Below are 17,702 nucleotides of genomic sequence, written 5' to 3'. Positions count from 1 at the left end.
TTGGGGTTAGCGAGCTCAGTACCTTGCTGGTCTGAGCTCTTCTTCTGGGTGAGCTGAGAAGTTGGGAAATGTCTGTAGATCCTAGGAGAGCTGTTAAAGCAGAACTGCAAAGAAACTGGAGGGATCTGACAGCTTTATATGGCATAGTGTATGGATGCGGTTGCTTAAGGGATACTAAACATCACACTTCAGGGCTTAAACCAATCTCTAATTATTAGAGATCATGGCAGGATGTGGGGAAGGGCTGATTATTCCACATCTGCCTATTGAAGGCTATTAAACCTTCTTTTGAAACCTCTGATACTAGCCACTATCAGAGACATGATACTGCACTAGATGGAGCTCAGGTCTGATCCAATCTGGCAATTTCTATGTGTTTATCCAGGATTTCATAATAAGACCAGTGAATCCAAATGCTTCTGCAGACCAAAGTCCTTCTAAAGAGAGAATCCGAACCAGTGGGTGCTGCCCCATTCCAAACGGAGTGACCGTAGGCACTTATCGGCCAGAGAGGGGGTGCTCGTGACAGGCGGGTGTCGAGGCCGTTACACTGAAAACTGAAATCTGAAGTCAGATTTGATTCAGGTCTCTCTTAAACAGCTATAAACAGATGCAAATCAAGAGGAACTGCATTGAAATCCCCTGGAGTTCCATCTATGTAAAACCTGTGCAAACCAGATCATAATAATCATCATAATAATAAAAACCTCAACCACAACAATATACTCCACTGGACAGAGCTTTCTCCATGGGGTACTCCTGGGGGAATTCTGCAACAAAACAATATTTTTAAATTCTGCGTATTTAATTTGTCAAAATAACACTATATAATCACACCGGTTTCAATTATTTTGGTAATTTTTCAAAATACCTGCCAGCCACAGGACCCCCCGGCCCAGACACCTGCACCCCCTCCCATCCCCCAGAGCCCAGCTGCAGCCTTCCAAGCCCAGACACTCACACCCCTCCCTTTCCAAAGTCCAGGGATCCAGAGGGAGAAACAACCTGATGCTGGGCCCTGTGCTTGTATGGAGTTTCCTGCATGTCACCTCCTCCTTTCAGGGTGTGCCAGGAACCCTTCATCTCCATTTCCCTACCCTGGCAGCATCTCCTATGTGCAAGCTGGGAGCTGGACTCTGCTGGGTCCAGCGGCCCCTAGTGGCAGCCAGCAGCTCTGCAATGCCAAATCTGGGGGAAAGGGAGGAAATTCTGCACAGAATATTAATGTGGTGTGAATTCTGCATTGTGCAATGGTACAGAATTCCCCCAGGAACAATGGGGAGAAGAAGTGAGAACAAATAATCATGTCACTTAATACACTGCTGGTCGATGCTCAGATATGATGGTGATGTAAGTCTATATAGACTAGAATCAGAAATTGGAGCTTTATTTTGGGCCTCCTTCCACCCAAATGTGGAAGATCAATGATCCTTGTGCAAGAAAACAGGAATAGAAATAGTGGGCATGTGAGTAAAAATCTCTTCTCGCACCCCCGCTCCCAACAGAACAGTATATCTGAGGGCAATTATTCTGTACCCAAAATGTCTGGCTGCAACGTGAGTCTTAGTTACTTAATTGTGCGATTCTGTCATCAAGAGATCTGAAAACTCCCGGGAATCTGTCTTGGCTTTATAAAATAGCAATAAACACTTCACCTTAAAACTCCGTCCTTTTACTAATGTAAATCCTTCGAAGTCTTTCAGTAAATGCCAGCTTTCATCAGCAGGTAGGGTTAGATTTGAATCAAGCTGGGATAAATTATTAGAGTTCAGGTAGTTTGAAGTCAATTGAAGTTTTGCCACTTGTCTTTAATAAGATCAGGATTTAGTGCAAAATATAGTCATATATGCAACTGACATGAAAATTATCAATATATTTCTAACCGGTAAAGCAGAACTAAATGACAAACTCACTTTTCTTCAACACTAAAAAATAATGTCCATGTGGCTCTAAGTTAGTGGTTCTCAGACTTTTGTACTGGTGACCCCTTTCACACAGCAAGTCTCTGAGTGCGTCATACATTAAAACACTTGTATATATTTAATACCGTTATAAATGCTGGAGGCAAAGCGGGGTTTGGGATGGTGGTTGACAGCTTGCGACCCCCATGTAATAACCTCGCGACCCCCTGAGGGGTCCCGACCCCCAGTTTGAGAACCCCTGCTGTAAGTACAATGTATGTACTGTAGAGCAGGGAGGTAGTGCCACAGATAAGGCTGAGTTTGCTTCCACTTAAGCAGAGATTCACTGTGGTGTGCTGAGGTCACTGCCTTTCATGCTGATCATATTAACTCGTTTCCTTGTACTCCCCTATTAATCTGTCTGTGTCCCGCTGTTCCCTCTTGACATATTTAAGCCATGTCCTCCTCATATTTACAGCACTACGCCCTGACTAAAGAATGAATTTTCTGAGAATTTGCTAGTGAATCTGTTAATTAATTTCTGAGTTAAAATTAATTTTAAAAATATGTCCTTTAAAAATTTAACAGAGTTTCAATCCATTTATTTCTCCCTAAATAACCCAACCCAGGTCCTCCCTATTTCAATGGAAATGACCAAAGAACTAAGTCTTGGGTGGATCTGGGGCAGTGGGTGGTTTTTGAAAAGAACTTTTTAGGTCTTTTTCCCTGTTATTTTACTTAACTGAAAATGTCCCCTTCACAGCAAGATGTATTAACAAACCACTATTGATAGTGTCATAGTCTTTGAAAAAATAACCATAGTAATTTATTTCGAAATCACTGTGCATGCAAGCTCGTTTTCATTAGTACTGTCGAAAGGGTCGCCACTTTTCCCAAGGGCAGGACACACAGCCTCAATTGCTCTGGGACTGGCTGGTGGAGCTCCAGCACCCCCTGTGTCCCGTTGTGAGCTCCTATAGCAACTCCACCTTAGTTCAGACTCCCGGGGAGATTTTACCTTCCTATGGGGTGATGCAACCCAGCAAGTGTTTACAGTGACCCGGGGCAGCCTTTTCAAAGCAAGGTAGCACTTCATAGTCACCTGGAGTTTTGCATGAGCAAGTCCCAAGGCTAGCAGAGGAAAACCAAGCTTAAGAGAAAGTGAAGTGTAATAATAAAATCCGGCAGGCCATAAAAGGATTTGAAGAGCAATTAGCAAAAGACACAAAAACAGAAAGTTGTTTTTAAGTACCTCAGCAGCAGGAAGCCTGTTAAACAACCAATGGACAATTGAGGTGCTAAAGGATCACTCAAGGAAGATAAGGTCATTGTGAAGAATCTCAATGAACTTTTTGCATTGGTCTTTACTGCAGGACCAGATGGTATTCACGCACAAGTTCTGAAGGAACTCAAATATGAAATTTGCACAACTACTAACTGTGGTATGTAACCTATCCCTGAAATCAGCCTCTGTACCAGATGACTGCAGGAAAATTAATATAACCCTGATTTCAAAAAATGATAGAGATGATCCTAGCAATTACAACAGTAAGTTTAATTTCATTACCAGGCAAATTGGTTGAAACTATAGCAAAGAACAGAATTATCAGATACATAGATAAACATGATTTTTGAGGAAAGAGTCAACATGGTTTTTATAAAGGGAAATCATGCCTCACCAATCTATTAGGATTCTTGGAGCGGGGTCAGCAAACCTGTAGACAAGGGTGATCCAATGGATATAGTGTACCCGGACTTTCCAAAAACCTTTGACCAAGCCCATCACCAAAGGCTCTTAAGCGAACTAAGCAGTCCTGGGATAAGAGGGAAGGTTCTGTCATGGATCAGTAGCTGGTTAAAAGACAGGAAACAAAGGGTAGGAATAAATGGCCAGCTTTCACAATGGTGAGAGGTAAACAACGGGGCTCCATAAAGAACTGTATTAAACATATTAATAAATTATCTGGGAAAAGGGGTAAAGAGGGACGTTTCAAAGCTCGCAGATGATACAAAACTACTCAAGATAGTTAAGTCCAAATCTGATTGCAGAGAGTTAAAGAGGGACCTCACAAAACTGGACCATCAGCCAAGGAAATGACAGATAAATTCAGTGTTGATAATGCAAAGTAATGCACATTAGAAAACATAATCCTAATTATACATACAAAATGATGGGTCTAAATTAGCTGTTACCACTCAAGAAAGAGATCTTGGGAGTCAGTGTGGACAGTTCTCTGAAAACTAAGTGACATGGTGGTTCAAAAAGCCAGCTTAATGTTAGGAACCATTAGGGAAGGGATAAATAATAAGAAAGAAAAGATCATATTGACTGTATATAAATACATTGTACCCTTAGTCCCTGAATACTTTGTGCAGTTCTGGTTGCCCTATCTAAAAAAAAAAAAGATATATTAGAATTGAAAAAGTCCAGAGAAGCAAAATAAAAATGTCCAGCATTCAAGCTTTTTTTTTTTTTTTGAGAAAAAGCTGAAATTTTCTGCTAAAATGGTTAATGCATAAGAATTTATGTGTATGTGTGTAAAAACTCCATAGGCAAGGGGAACATGTTCCGAAAGTTTTAATGGTGAATCGTTCTTCTTCAGAGAATTGCAGCCTTTCAAAATGGCCACCAGCTCTCATAATTGTTGACAGGAATGAGGCTAAAGCTGCCTTTAAGGAAAGACATCCTCTTTCAATATGAACCCCTCTGCCATTATTTCCAAAGCAGTAAAGTCAAGCTGCCCTCACAGAAGCTGGTAGTCCATGTCCGCACAGAGAGCCGTCCTTGAGAATAGAAGATGCAAGCTGTTTTGAAAGAGGGCCGTTCCTCTTGGTATCTTCTGAAGAAGAATTTTACTCTGGAAATATTTTGATTCAAATTGAGGGCTAGGGACAGAGCATCTTTTGGGGAGAGAGAGTCACCAGCTTTCAAACTCGCTTCTACTTTGGTCCACAATCCCTTGGATGTGTTAACATTCTGGGAATGTGGTCAAGCACATCTTCTTTCCCAGGCTAGATTTGGGAAGATGTGTGGATGAGCTGATGCCTCCAGCATGTCTTTGGTTGAAGCTTGTAGGTTACTTTTATAGTTACAAAAGACAATTCTCTAACCTAGGACTTGTTTTTCAGATCTTCAGTTTTGACGTACCTGTTTCAAATTAGGAAGAGCACCTACAGCCTGTGATACAACCCCCACCTTTTCATGTTCTCTGTATGTATATATATCTCCTTACTATATGTTCCATTCTATGCATCCGATGAAGTGGGCTGTAGTTCACGAAAGCTTATGCTCAAATAAATTTGTTAGTCTCTAAGGTGCCACAAGTACTCCTGTTCTTTTATTAAAAAAATCAGCTCCTCGCTAGAAGCTGATGCTGCATCACTGACCACCAAGTTCAATGAATGAGAACTGCATGGGACAAAAAAAGCTCGAGGGTTTAACACTCGGATCAGTGTCTGCGCTCCTCTCTTCTTTCCTCTCATGTTGGCACCATTATCGTAGACCTGACTTCTCATGTCAGCTATCGCAATTCCCATATCTTCCAGCTTTTTAAGAAGCATATTTGCCATTCCAGCTCCTGTAGTATCATCAATGTCAATACATTCTAGAAAATGCTCTCTGACAGCCACCATTGCAGGGACATTTTCACTAGGTTCTGTTGTTGTTACAACACGCACCATTAAAGTCATTTTTTCCGTACGGCTGATGTCGGTGTGCAGTCCAGAATAACAGAGTTATATCTTGCTGACTTCAGATCTGCCACAATCTTCTCTTTGACTTTTGTTGCCAGTAATTGTATGATCTCATTTTGAATTATTTTTCCAAGGTCGTGGGGTGTGTCCATTTCTTGGGTGGTGACTCTTCTTAGATGCTCCTGGAGTACAGCATCAAACTCAGCCATCAGCTCCACAATTTTAAGGAAGTTTCCATTGTTTGGCACATACAGCTGATCTGAAGTGCCACGCAGTGCTAGGTTTTGGGTAGCAAGCATTCTCACAATGGCAATGAGCCTTTTCAGAACATTTTGCCAGTAAAGAGACTCTGATGCAATCTTCTCTTGATGCTGATCATCTATGGTGGCCTTTAACCTTAGTCTCATCTCAAGTTCTTTCCACCTATGGAATGCTCTCACTTGATTTGCTGCCTTCTCATGGCATGCCAGATTTCTAGCCAGATTTTTCCAGTCCTTTGCTCCTGTAGAACCCAATGTGGCTGGAACATTAAACTGGAAGAGTTTGCAACAAAAACAGTATGCAGCATTCTGGGTTTTTGAGTACATAAGCCATGGCCTCTCCACTTTGTCACCATTGGGGATTTCACACAAGTAATGTGTTGGAAGGAAACTTCTATTTTCATTTCAGAGTAACAGCCGTGTTAGTCTGTATCCGCAAAAAGAAGAACAGGAGTACTTGTGGCACCTTAGAGACTAACAAATTTATTAGAGCATAAGCTTTTGTGGACTACAGCCCACTTCTTCGGATGCATATTTTTCATTAAAAAGCAACAGAGGGTCCTGTGGCACCTTTGAGACTAACAGAAGTACTGGGAGCATAAGCTTTCGTGGGTAAGAACCTCACTTCTTCAGATGCAAGTAATGGAAATCTCCAGAGGCAGGTATATATCAGTGTGGAGATAACATTGTCGTTGTCTTTGGGGAACATGACGTTTTTCACCTGCTGTGGCCCATGCAGTACAAGGAAGTCCCTCAGGCTACTGCTCAAGTGGGTCCACCGTCCTGGATCATCTAGATTTAAGGAACTAAACTCAGCAGCAGCTGTTTCTTGCACCTCCACCACACTCTTCTCTGATCTACACTTTTCTTCAGGAATGTGCCTGGTTACATCCATTGGAGATGGAGATATGGATGCTGCAGTAGCTGCCAGGTCACCTGCACTCTGACTAACTGGAAGATCAGGCATCTCCTCACCACTCACATCCTCACTGGGGCCGGAGGGCTCACCGTGAACATTTGTGTCTATGTATCTCAGGAGAGCTCCTTCCTGCTTAGATAGAAAAGCTTCCTTTGCTTTCTTTCTTTTTCTGAATGCTGCCCCAGAGGACAAATAAGCAGGCTGGTAGCAGGGCCTGAGTGAGGGAAGATATCAGCGTCTTAAGGGCCTAACTAGCTCCTACTACCTCAGTTCACCGCCTGTTCTCCTCAAGTGGGTTCAGGGAAGCAGCAGGAAACAGGAAGCTCCCTGAGAAGCTGGTGTTAATCAGTCCAGGCTCCTGGGGATGCTGGAGAGGTACATAAGAGGCTCCTCCTCCTCTCTCTTCCTGCAGCTCCTGTTGCTTTCTGTTATTCCATCTCACCTTTTCTCCTGCCTGCCTGTTATATCTCTTGTGCCCTCCTTCCTCCAGCCCAGCACGCCACCATCTCTGTGCGTCTAGAGCAGAGAGGATACATATGTACCAGGAGCAGACACAATTTTCTACACTCTGGGTCCTAGTGGCGCCCTCCACAGTCTGTCACCTGAGGCAGCCGCCTCAGTTCGCCTCATGGTAAGGCCAGCCCTGTCCTGTGGGCATGGAGAACCTAACTCCCACTGAGGTCAGCCAGGGAGGCTGGATGTGGACTTTACAGGAAATAGACAGTCAGGACAGCATAATCCACTGAAAAAATGGCGTATTGCTAATTGCAACCCAGGCTCTCACTGTGTGGCTCTTTGTCCTGCCTCTGCTGTCTAGAGCATGAGCAGAACTTGATGAGAGAGCTGCTGCGGCAGTGGCCCCCATCTAAGCGTGTTTCCCGTCGTCTCTCTTCTGGCTGTGGATGCTCGACTGCAGCAGCTCTGCAGAGGTCCCAGCCTCGCTCTCTAATGTCCATTCTCCCCTTGCTCGCATGGTGATTCATGGACCATTGAGTAGCCTCGTGAAAACATCCCAGTTGTAGACACAGGCACCAGAACTGATTCCCCAAGCCAAAGTCCCCTTCGCAATCCAGGGAAACAGCCTGGGTTGTCTGGAGCGCAGGGTTTGGCCCATGGTGACTGCAGACACTGCACCTGCCGCACAGCGACTCCTGGGACCCCTCTAGCCCATCAGCACTCGGCTCTCCTGCATTCTGCTGAGCGGCTGAGATCTGGGGGAACAGAAACCCTTTGTTAGAGACGGAAAATCTCCTCCCAGGAACACTCTGTCAACGGCTGCCAGAGGCCTTCCCTGTGAAACCCCAAATGTGCAGCCCCTCGGATTCCCACAGGGGAGATCTCAGCTCATTCTCTTGTCACCCATGGCTGCAGTCTATGACAGGGGGAATGAAGAGGGGTTTTTGCCAATGGTCCCTTCTACAACGCCCATAATGGGAGGTGGTTTGGCCTGGTGATGTAAGGCCCGGGTCTGAGAATCAGGGCTCCTGGGTTCTGTGACAATGGACAGGGATGTAATCTAGTGGGTGGAGCTGGATTGGTTGACACTGAGTGAGAGGGGCTTGTGCTGAAGGACCCTGGTTCAATCCCCACCAATTCCTGTGATGTCTACACATGGCCATGATTTTTCTTACCTATCAGTGTAGGTTGTTTAGCCTATTCCTGGACACATGTGTTACATCTGCTGCTGGCCATCCCTGAGATGTAGGTCCTTCATCCACACAAGGACATGGCACATCAAGGTCAATCCAGCAGCACCCATCCGGTCTTCACTTCCACAATGCACGGCGAGTCTGAGCTTGACCAGAGAAAGACAGGGTGGTGTTCTTCAGGGGAATCTGCTGGAGCGCCCGTCTCCCCTGCTCCACCTCACACCCCGGCACCCTAAGTGTTTTCCAAAGATACCACTAATCTCGGATAAACAAAGCAGCTGAGATGAGGTCAGTGTGAGTGGATTTACTGAGCAGTCTCATTCTAATGGAAGAACAGATTTCTCCCCTGCTCTAGGGAGATTCCCATAGGAAAAAGTCTCTGATGGTGGAGGCAATGCAAACCCTCAGCCCCTTGAATTGTAGGAAATCAGGACTCGGGGAGTTAAGGGGTGTCTCTGTCCTGCTGGAGGGAGCAGATCTGGAGAGCAGAAAGAGCACTAGTGGCATTGTAGGAAAGACAGTGACTTCTACCTGTGAAGGTGGCTGAAGCTTCTTGCAGACATTAGAGTCCAGGATCCTTACATCTCTGTTGGGGATCCTTTCCCTAGGAATAAAATAAGGACATCACACAGAGAATGACGTCTGTAGCCCAGGTCTGGGATCCAGGGAAAAGGTATGATCTCAGCCAGGCTACATACCAGGAACCTGATTTTTGTCCCAAGAGCCACAATTACCCAGATGAGCTTTTCTTCTCCATTTGCTTTCAGGTTATTTACTCATAGTAGTCATTTGTTTGCTTTGCCGTGTTTCCACTCTCCGCATCTGTTCATTGGTTTCAGTAACATTCTTTCAGTTTTTGCTTCTGTTTCCTCTTATTACAGTGTAGCATCTGCTTAGCACTTTTTAAACAAATCAATTAGAAACAAAATCCTGATCCTCCATTGAAGAGGAAGGTTTCTGAGAATTTGGCTGCAGAACTTTAGTGTCTGCATATTTCATTCACTATTATTTATTCAAGTGCAGGTCTGATGCAATCTGCCCACCCAAGAATGCCCATATGAAGCATGGGGTGCCCTTAGAATACCTGTTAAAAGAGAAGAAGAGAGTAGATTAAAAGGTGGGGAAATCAACCAATGCATCAGCACTTGTCTGCATCATTGAAGCACCAGTCATGGGAGCCAAACAGGTTAAAAATCCCCATCGTTTTTCCCCACTAGACAGCCATCCAAAAAGAAAAAAAGGCCTTCAGCCAATTATTTCCTTACACTCTGAAGAGGTGAAATTCAGGCCTGTGCAGACAGCAGGGCAAGGTCTGTGCATCACAGCGGGTTTAAGTGGCACTTCACTGCACAGGGGCTGTGAGATTTCAGTGGCAGAGTTTTCCTCCTGGATTGGAACAGCCGGCTGCAATCCTGCGAGGTACAGAGCAGAGAGAGGTTTGGGCCACAACGTTCACCTCAGAGGCTGAGCTTCTGCAGACATTTGGGATGTTCCCATCTGAGGAGGATGCTTTTGGCCAGCCCCAGTTCAGAGCTTTCAGTCACCTCAACCGGTGATTCTCTGGCACAACTCATCTAAAGTAGCTGAACTTTTCAGGCCTTGCCCCCATCTCCGACACCCCTTGCACCTCGCATTGCCTCTAATAGCCCCGTCCCTTCTCTTGATCCCTGCCAAGCCCAAATACAGAGCCTAGCTCACCCTCCTCCTCTCTTAGACCCTCCCCTCACACGATCCTCCCCTACCTCTGACAGACTGCTCACTGTGCCCTTCCCCAGCTCCTGGAGGAATTATGGCTCCTCAGAACAACCTGGGAATGGGCGGTTCCTACCTCTGTGTGGGGTGCGTGGTTTTCCGTCGAAGCATGACTGAGAGCCAGCACGTCTCGATTTCACAGGATGAGGTCATGGCTCCCCAAGCTGGGCCAGCTGCAGGCTGCATTGCTGGGGACAGATCCCAGACATTCGAAGACAGAGGAGGAGGAAGCCCCTGCTCATTCCCGGTTCAGAGATCCCCATCGAAGATGGGCCAAGAGGGGAGGAAAGAACGAAGGGCAGAAAGTGAAGCTGCCTCTGTGGGGAGGGCACTCCTGTAAAACCCAGTCCAGTTCCCAGATCTCCTCCAAATTTCCAGGTGTGACTTTGGAGAGGTCATTTCATCACCTTCATTCCCTGTCTGTAAAATGGGGGTAGTAGTCCCCCCCACAAGGAGGAGAAGGTAGGACAGTCCCATTGTCTGTGAGGGGCTCGGTCCCTCTGGGCACGGATTGTGCCAGAGTGAGGGAAGGGACCCAGAGTTTGCTCCCTAGAGCCAGGGGAGGAGGATGGGATCAGAAGGTCATCCAAGGGGGATGGGTCAGGAACTGCTGCAACAGACGGGGCTTAGGGATTCGGTCAGTGCCAGGGACTTGCTACCTCCCTTCAGCAAATGGCTTCCCTCTTCTATCTGACTCCTTCCTAGTGTCCTCGAGGGGCTCCCTTCGTTCTTCTTGAATGTGGTGGATTCATTGACCCAGGTCGATAGCTGGGAAGTTTGGAGAGGCCATTAGTAGTGTGGCATGAAATCAGTGGGAAATCTATAGTTAACAAAACAAAGGTGTCATTGGCCTTTGGAAATTTGGAGCTGATCTTTCCTCTTAGCTGAAGGTACTCGTGCACAGAGGGATGAAGCTCGCGTAGTCCACGAAAGCTTATGCTCTAATAAATTTGTTAGTCTCTAAGGTGCCACATGTACTCCTGTTTTTTTTTGCGGATACAGACTAACACGGCTGCTACTCTGAAACCTGTCATCTTGGTCATGTGATCTATGAGAGTCAGTTCCATCATGTGGCCATTTGAATGAGTGAAATTCCTGGCAATGGCTGCCATGGATGGAGCAGGGTCTCCAGAGGCCTGAGATGCCAAGAAGTTAGGTGCGTGGTGCCTTGGTGAAAGCGCAGAAGTCACGTGTGTCAAGCTAAGTCTGAATTTCAGTCCACATCTGGCAGCACCAAACAAAGCAGGCCCTGGTGGTCATAGTAGATGCATCTACTTCCATGAAGAATGCTGTGCGTCAAAATAGATGCAGTGGTGAAGGCAATTCTGAGCTGTTTGCGGGTTTGTTGGAACTTGGATGACCAAACGAATGTGGCCATTATGTGGAGGAGAGCTCTCGTGGGGTTTACTGGCTCTGAGAACCCTGGGCCAATGCAGCAGTAAAGTTGGTGAAGTCTAGGAAGCGCAGCTCTTCTTGAGGACTTCAAACTTTGTCCCATTTATGAATGGCTTCCACCTTATTTGCATCAATCGTAACATCTTCTGGGGAGAAGATGTACCCCCTAAACTCTGTGGAGAGTTCGCTGGAGATACGCTTTACCAATTCTGTGTTGAGACCACGCTGCCGAAACCTCTCCAGGTCCGGATGAGGTGTGTGTGCTGCTCTGGGTTCTCCGAAAAGAGGAGTATGTCACCTGAATAGATGACACTGTTCCCAGATACATCACTGATGAAGGGTTGCAAGGTCAGGGGACCATTAGTTAGCTCCAATAGCATATCAGACAGGTAAAATGTCCATAGTGTGTTTTGAAATCTGTCTTCCATTTGTCCCTTGCCCAAATGAGTGTTAGATTGGAAATCCTCGCAGATGAAGTTTGAGGAAAACCTTTGCAGATTTCCTGGGAGCCAACAATTGTGAGATTCACAGCCGGGTGTAATGGCCTGGACTTGGACACTGGCTCTGGTTCTGCTTCTGCTTTGTTGATGGACTCTGATCTCGGTTTTGATCCTGGTGTGTCCCTGGATCTTGATTCTAGCACCAGTCTTAGCCTCACTCTCACACTTCTTATCAAACTGTCTGTACTGGGCTAGCTTGATTATCACTTCAAAAGATTTTTTTCTCTTAATTAATTGGCCTCTCAGAGTTGGTAAGACAACTCCCACCTGTTTATGCTCTCTGTATGTGTGTATATATATATCCTCAATATATGTTCCATTCTATATGCATCCGAAGAAGTGGGCTGTAGTCCACGAAAGCTTATGCTCTAATAAATTTGTTAGTCTCTAAGGTGCCACAAGTACTCCTGTTCTTCTTTTTGCGGATACAGACTAACACAGCTGCTACTCTGAAACCAGTCTTAGCCTAGGTGCCATCCTGCACCTCGCTGCGACCTAGGCTCCTACCACTGGACCTAATTATCAGATGCAGCATGTGACATCAGGTTGTGCAACTTTTTGCATAAAAGCAGGCTCTCCGCAAGTAAGTGGCCAGATCACTCCAGGTGTGAACAATGGCCTCACTCCATGAGCCTGGCCCGGTTCTGCCCCTACTGCAGTTGTGCAATGGAGAAATCATGGAGCAGGTCCTCAAGGAATCAATTATGAAACATTTAGAGGAGAGGAAAGTGATCAGGAAGAGTCAGCATGAATTCACGAAGGGGAAGTCGTGCCTGACTAACCTAATTGCCTTCTATGATAAGATAACTGGCTCTGTGGATGAGGGAAAAGCAGTGGATGTGTTATTCCTTGACTTTAGCAAAGCTTTTGATATGGTCTCGCACAGTATTCTTGCCACCAAGTTAAAGAAGTATGGGCTGGATGAATGGACTGTAAGGTGGATAGAAAGCTGGCTAGATCGTCGGGCTCAACGGGTAGTGATCAATGGCTCCATGTCTAGTTGGCAGCCGGTTTCAAGCGGAGTGCCCCAAGGGTCGGTCCTGGGGCCGGTTTTGTTTAATATCTTTATTAATGATCTGGAGGATGGTGTGGACTGCACTCTCAGCAAGTTTGCAGATGACACTAAACTAGGGGGCGTGGTAGATACACTAGAGGGTAGGGATCGGATACAGAGGGACCTAGACAAATTAGAGGATTGGGCCAAAAAAAACCTGATGAGGTTCAACAAGGACAAGTGCAGAGTCCTGCACTTAGGACAGAAGAATCCCATGCACTGCTACAGACTAGGGACCGAAGGGCTAGGTAGCTGTTCTGCAGAAAAGGACCTAGGGGTCACAGTGGACGAGAAGCTGGATATGAGTCAACAGTGTGCTCTTGTTGCCAAGAAGGCTAATGGCATTTTGGGCTGTATAAGTAGAGGCATTGCCAACAGATCGAGGAACGTGATCCTTTCCATTTATTCGACATTGGTGAGGCTTCATCTGGAATACTGTGTCCAGTTTTGGGCCCCACACTACAAGAAGGATGTGGAAAAATTGGAAAGAGTCCAACGGAGGGCAACAAAAATGATTAGGGGTCTGGAGCACATGACTTATGAGGAGAGGCTGAGGGAACTGGGATTGTTTAGTCTCCAGAAGAGAAGATTGAGGGGGGGATTTGATAGCAGCCTTCAACTACCTGAAGGGGGGTTCCAAAGAGGATGGAGCTCAGCTGTTCTCAGTGGTGGCAGATGACAGAACAAGGAGCAATGGTCTCAAGTTGCAGTGTGGGAGGTCCAGGTTGGATATTAGGAAATACTATTTCACTAGGAGAGTGGTGAAGCACTGGAATACGTTACCTAGGGAGGTGGTGGAGTCTCCTTCCTTGGAGGTTTTTAAGGCCCGGTTTGACAAAACCCTGGCTGGGATGATTTAGTTGGGAATTGGTCCTGCTTTGAGCAGGGGGTTGGACTAGATGACCTCTTGAGGTCCCTTCCAACCCTGATATTCTATGATTCTATGATTCTATGGTTCCTTTAACCAACCTCCGTCCCTGGAGCTACTCCACCATTCTTGACTCGGACACCCGGCAGTACTATAAGGGTCCTACCATCAATCAAACCCTAACCCCCGCCTCTTGACCCCTTAGCCCCACCCTTTGACCCTTAGTCCCTCCCTTCTGTCACTGGAAGTCCCACCTCATGGGGATGTTACTTCCGGGATCAAGGTGACCACATGACCGGAAGCAAGGTGTGTCATGTGACCCCTCTAAGAATTCCTCCCACCACCCTCTACCAATCAGGATGGTGTTCATCCCGAAAGGACCACCCCGAGAGGAGATTTGACCAATCAGGGCGAGTTCCGGAGTGGGGTGACCCGTCTGGAAGTGGCTTGTGTGATGCCTCTAAGAGCTCCCCCCACCGCCCTCTACCAATTAGGATGTGTTTTGCCCTGATAGGACTGCCTCAAGAGGAGAATTTGACCAATCAGAGCGAGATCCGGGGCGGGGTGACCCATCCGGAAGTGAGCCGTATGACCCCACTAAGAACTCCTCCCAAAGCCCTCTGCCAATCAAAGTGCAGCATCATTACCCCATAAGTCCCAGCGCCGGACAGAGGAGGCCATCTCTTACCAAGAACACGTGTTTTAGAAATCGTGGAAAGGCTGCTGAGTGGAAACATGGACTCCTTCACTACCCCCGTGAGAACTTTGGACTTTGTTTTAGCCCCGAGGTTTCTCTTTGTCCACCCCCTTACAGTTGGAATGCGATCACGGCTTGGGGGAGTCACCGGCGGACAAAGTGAATGGAAAAGACGTCGCACAGCTAAATGAATGATTAAGAAGCGACGGTCGAGGAGGAGGTGTAATGGGTTAGGAACTGGGGGTTATGTAAATCGAAAAACAAGCAGTGGGGTGCTTACACTATTTCTTTTCCGAAAGTTTTCATGAAGCGTCTTGGTTTGTTTTCAAGGAGCTGTATGTCTTTTAAATAACAAATCAATTGTTTGTGAGCACCTAGCTCTTGTGGGGGTTTTTGTGTAAAAGTGACCCATTTACAGCAAAAAGCTGAAATGTATGTTGTGGGAGGGGGAAAAAATCCTAAAAAAATGTGCTTACAATAAAACAAACAGGGCTTGTTCAGACATGTGTTTGAGTACAGTAGAGTTGAACTGAATGGGTTTAACTACACCTCCCCCCCTCACTGAATAGCCAGGGTGACTGCGATCACTTACCCTTGTTGCCATATGGTTAAATTTGATGGGGGTGCACCCATAGTAAGGGGGGTGGGTGGGTGTGGATGGTGAGTTCTGATTAATATGAAATGAAATAAAACCTCAGGAATTCGCAGATGCGACTGGAAAGTTTAAATATAACCCCTGGAGTTGGCAGAACTCCATTGGACAGTTTAAATATGACCCCAGGAGTTGGTGGGACACTATTGGACGGTTTAAATATGACCCTGGAGTTGGTTGATTGCTATGGGTCATTCTTTCTAGGACCCCCCCCCCCCCAAACTTTAAGCATTAAGACATGTTTAATAAAAAAGCCCCAAGACATTCATTAATATCTGCAAAGGGCCCCCCACTTGGAAATGGGTACTGTTCGATACTGTAAGATGGCCCTACTGAAAAATTTATTTTAACTTACTTAAAAAAATAGCCCTGTTGTGCAGACAACTTGGTTCCCCCACCCCAGATCACAAAAGGGTGTGCTATGGGAGAGGTGCCTAAAGTCCTTAAGGATCTATTCTTTCAGAGCTGTGGTGATTAAATTAACATGCTAGCTACTATGTTGAAGTCTGTTTGAAACAATGGGCTAAGATGCTATAAAAAGCTCAGGTATGTTGGAGACTGTCCTTTTCAACAGAAACGTTCTTGAATGGCTGCTGGACTGCAGAAAGAGGTAAGGCTTGCTGTCTTTAACTCTGAAATGCCACTCTTTGCCCATGCTGTCTTTGGAAAATAATGGTGTCTAGGGTTACCATACGTCCTCTTTTTCCCGGACATGTCCGGCTTTTCGGCAGTCAAACCCCCGTCTGGGGGGAATTGCCAAAAAGCCGAACATGTCCGGGAAAATGGCGGCTCTGCTCCTCCCCGACTCTTCGGCTCTGTTTAAGAGCCAGGCTGCCCGAGCGCTACCGGCTTCGGGCAGCCCCCGTGCCTCCAGACCCTGCGCCCCCGGCTGGGCGCTTCCCCTCCCGGGCTCCAGCTGCGCTGGGGAAGCGCCGGCTGGGGGCGCAGGGTCTGGGGGCTGCCCGGCAAACCCTGAAGCCAGTAGCGCTGGGGCAGCCCTTTCCCCCTGGCTGGGAGTGGGAGGGAGGAAGGGGCGGGGTTAGGATGGGGAAGGGGCGGAGTTGGGGCAGGGCTAGGGGTGGGGAAATGGGCGGGGCCAGGGCCCGTGGAGGGTCCTCTTTTTTTATTTATGAGATATGGTAACCCTAATGGTGTCTATCTTCTTTGCAGTGTGATCTGCTTAGCATGGAACCAGTAACTTTAAGCTGCAGTTCACCAACAGGCCAAGGTAAAAACCATTTTAACTATAGTTGTGCTTAATACTTTTTTTTAAAACTTTAGGTATTACGCAAGTTGTATAGGGATTTGGTGGCAATACTAACTACAATTTGTTCTTGTTCTTTAACCTGAAGGCCCAAACACACATGGGGGGGAACAGAACAAGCATGTGCTTGCAACACTTTATCCCATAGTGAAAGGGAACTTTTTTGAAATTGGCTTTTAAATGCGTGGGGGCGTTATTGAAAAGTATTTTTTTTAAAATGTGCTGCTTTGTGTGAGAGAGGGGTCTGTGCAAGGCATAGGTGTAGGGTTTTTAAAAGTACTTGGTTTGTTTCAAACTAACAGGTTTTTTTTACTGTGCATAATGTGTTGTTTTTAATGGGTTTGAGGCAATTGGGGGAATAATAGTAACTAACCCAAAGGCCCAAGCACACGTGGCTGAGGGACAGAACAAGCATGGGCCATTTAAATGCATGGGGGGGTATTGAAAAGTATAGGGCTGCAAACTTGGTTTGGTGTGTTTTATAAAGCTGCTGTTTTGTGTGAGAGAGGGGTCTGTGCAAGGCATAGGTGTAGGTTTTTAAAAAGTACTTGGTTTGTTTCAAACTAACAAGGTTTTTTACTGTGCAAAATAGGTTTTAAAATGGATTTTAAAAGCAGTTTGGTTTTTTATTCTGCAAAATGAGATGTATTTTTAAAAAAAAAATTATGGGTTTTTTGTTGTTTGTTTTGTTTTGTTTTGTTTTTTAAGTGGTAGAAATAAACTCAAAACCTGTGTTTGTTGTACAGCCTGAAATGGATTATTTGTTTTAAAGCTGTGACTTTTTAAATAGAAAAACACCTTAATGAATATTTTATTTTTTAAGTTTACAAGACGGTTTCATGTGTTTTATAATAATGTTGTTTGCTCCGCAGTACGGTCAAAACATGAGAGATCCTTAGACCAGAGGGAAAACAAGCTCAAAAGAAAAAGGAAAGAGAGAGCTGAAAAGGAAAATTCACCAGCATCAGTGATTGATGGATGGATGAAGCCCCGTAAATATATTTTGCTTATTGGTTTGGTTGTTCTATGAGGTTTTGTATTTTAAGTAAATACATAGGTGTGGGTGAGAAGGATGGTAAAGTTCAGTTTTGTAAAATG

The sequence above is a fragment of the Chrysemys picta genome, chromosome 4 (genome assembly GCF_011386835.1).
Source record: "Chrysemys picta bellii isolate R12L10 chromosome 4, ASM1138683v2, whole genome shotgun sequence".
In the NCBI taxonomy this organism is placed as follows: domain Eukaryota; kingdom Metazoa; phylum Chordata; order Testudines; family Emydidae; genus Chrysemys; species Chrysemys picta.
The sequence above is the reverse complement of the archived record's forward strand: the minus strand, read 5'-3'. Positions refer to the sequence as shown.